The 3108-nt window shown below is 24.2% G+C and overlaps 1 long non-coding RNA gene across 1 annotated transcript; it reads left to right on the top strand.

Moving 5' to 3' along the window:
• Positions 1-1738: 1738 nt before the first annotated feature.
• LOC105460695 lies at positions 1739-2530 on the top strand. The gene is made up of 3 exons (XR_975864.1): positions 1739-1852; positions 2154-2215; positions 2296-2530. It is a non-coding gene; the product is annotated as an uncharacterized LOC105460695 (long non-coding RNA).
• The last annotated feature ends 578 nt before the right edge of the window (positions 2531-3108 follow it).

The raw sequence follows: 3108 nt of genomic DNA, 5'->3' as shown, positions 1-3108 counted from the left end.
GAAAATTTAATTGGCGCGTAGTTTGTAAAATTGGATATATAAATTTATTTTGAAATATTAAGCACGAAGCTCTAGCTTATATCAAAAAGGCCTTCATTTTCTTAGTTGTATTTTTATATATCGATCTAATGTGTTGTATTGCTTTTATTAATATTAAAACAAAAAATTGCATCTTAAATTATTTAGATTGATCTTGTTTTAGCATTAAAAAAGTAACGGAAAAGTAACGATTCGTTACTTTTTAAGTAACGGTAACGATAACGAGTTATTTTTAAAAATCAATAACTATAGTAACGATAATTAGTTATTTTTTTAACTCGGTAACGAGTAACGATAACAATAGTTACTTTTAAAAAGTAACTTTCCATTGCCTGAGCTTACATGAAAAAATAGTACCGTGTTTTACTAATGAACCTATAAGTGCTTCAATATATGAAAAAAATTGTATGAAAATACGTATATACGTATGTATGTATGTATGTATGTATGTATGTATGTATGTATGTGTGTGATATTGATGATGTAGTAAAATTCAATACATCACTATACACTACTACATCAATATTGTACGCATATATTGTCGTAAAACAGAAGTTCAGCCGTTGCTCCAACATCGCCTTATTAAATCATCTTAAATCGGTAAAATAGCTCTGTTTGCTATTTGCGTTATGAAGACAGTCTAAACATTTTCCAAATCTATAATAGATCCTAAAATTAGATAAAAGGAGAATGCTTTAAAAAGATATGATATATATTAGACATTTTGAATATTTTATTAAAATTTTATATGTGGGTATATGCTTGTATGTGTGTGTATTATCTATTAAATTTAAAAAAATATAGAAATGTTAGACAATCAGATATTTGTATGTGTTTATTAGATCTTTTAAAACTCATGTCTTTTTATCATACATAAATAAGTAATCATAAATAAACAATTAAACTGAATGTTATAAGTAAAAATCAACAAAAATGACCAAATATAATAATTCCCAAATACAAAAATTATAATATAATATTTGATATACTATAATAAATATATAAAATAAATTATTGACATTTTTTTTTACTTCGTGAAAATACGACAAATAATCTTTTTAGAACATTTATTGCTACATTCGTAAATATTCACTTCCGCGTTACAAAGAATAACGATGGCTTGAATTGTCACGAAGAGAGTTAATCGCAACATTGATTTTACCAAATGCTTTTATAATCTCTGAATGTCAAAGTTGCGACGAAGTAATGCTATAATTTTGTTATAAAATCTACGTAATAAACCATTATCAAAAAGCATGCAGTCATCTATCCTGTGTAACATATTGATTTGAATGGCACGACTTTATCTTCCAAAAATAGCAATATGATCTTTTCTGTAACATTTTTAAAACTGTGATGTATATTGTGTATTTAATCGATGTGTATTGTGTAATTGTAAAGTGTACATGTATTCCATATATTAATAATTTTGTATATATAATTTTTATTATAGTGTCTCTTGTAACGTCGTACATTTTTTCCATAAGATAAAAATATTTTTATATTTGATTGAATATATGTTTATACATTTATATTGAATATTATTTAGAATATATAATATAAAAAATAAATACTTGTGAGGTACAAAAACATATCTAGATTTAGATATTTCTTATTTTATATAAGTGCTGTATGCATTGACATCAAATCATAAACATATAAGGTAACATAAGTTGAGTTTTAACATTAACAATAAGAGATGAGACTGTCATGTACATACATCTTGCTACAATCTTTATTATGATGATCGTGCTTTCAACCGAAATTTAGGCTAAGGCTCAAATGGATGAAATAGATGACTGTTGGTGCTGTCGTAAGTATTATTTGTTTTTATTTAATTTTATTTATTTATTTATTTTATATAATTGTATAATAATTAGATTATTTATTTAAATTAGCAGTATTTTGCATAAACATAAATTTAACGATATCTTTATGTAGAAATACATATATCGATGCAGCTATAACTTTATATTGATAATTGCTTTTTTAGTCATATTTTTCAAATTTATTTCAAATATTTTTTTTTGTTTTGTCACAAACAATCTTTACCATAAACATTCTATATACCTCATTTTTTTAAGTGTGAAATTGAAGTTATTTCTTTTTCTTAGCTCATAGTGGCTCACGGTCGCCTACTTCCTAAATTATAGAAAGTTGGCATTTCTCATCACTGGTGAGTATTCAAACAATATATACCAATTAAAAATTGTCATTTATATATAAATATTAATAAAAGTATTTCTTATATTTAAGGAAAAAGAGTAGCTGCGTCTTCCACGTGATGAACCTGAAATTAAATTTTTAGCAAAGACCTGGCAAAAAATTGGAATTATGATGTAATATGTGTAAAAAATGAAGCATATAAACAATACAATATGTCATATTGTATATTTAAAAAACAAGTTAATTATATTTGTATGTATCTATTATATTTGTTTGTTTTTAAATAACATAACAGAAAATAAACAACAAGAATGCATAATCAGTATCGTAACGTTCTCTTACTGAACATAACATTGTATTTTTCATTGTATTCGTATTATAATTTATCATCTGAAGATGTTTTTTTCCAGTTATACATTTTAATTATTTTTATTTACATTAAAATAATACTCTTTATACAATTTCTTTCAAATAATACATATGTTAAATTTTTTGGACAATAGGAAACACAGACATAATCCTTTTTTTTTATTGCATCGTATATCTTAAAACAAAATCTTGTTATTAATAATATATTCTAAAATTTTAATTACACTTCTACTATTCCAGATAGCATGCTTGTCCAAAATTGAGTTTTCATGATAACGTCTTAATGATATGTCTCTAAACATCATGTCCTGCTTTTGCATATGATGCTGTCTGGGTTGTAATACGCAATTATCTTTAATTAATAAATAATTTTGTATAAGTTCTTCTTAAAAAGAAATGTATTTCTTAAAATGCAATTAATGTTCGTCGAAGATTCTGAAGCATTTATAAAAAAAAATGATATTTCTTAAAATGCAATTAATGTTCGTCGAAAACTCAGAAGCATTTCTAAAAAAAAATGCATTTCGACGACGA

The sequence above is a fragment of the Wasmannia auropunctata genome, unplaced genomic scaffold (assembly GCF_000956235.1).
Source record: "Wasmannia auropunctata unplaced genomic scaffold, wasmannia.A_1.0 LD317619.1, whole genome shotgun sequence".
NCBI classification, from domain to species: domain Eukaryota; kingdom Metazoa; phylum Arthropoda; class Insecta; order Hymenoptera; family Formicidae; genus Wasmannia; species Wasmannia auropunctata.
The sequence above is the reverse complement of the archived record's forward strand: the minus strand, read 5'-3'. Positions and strand labels throughout refer to the sequence as shown.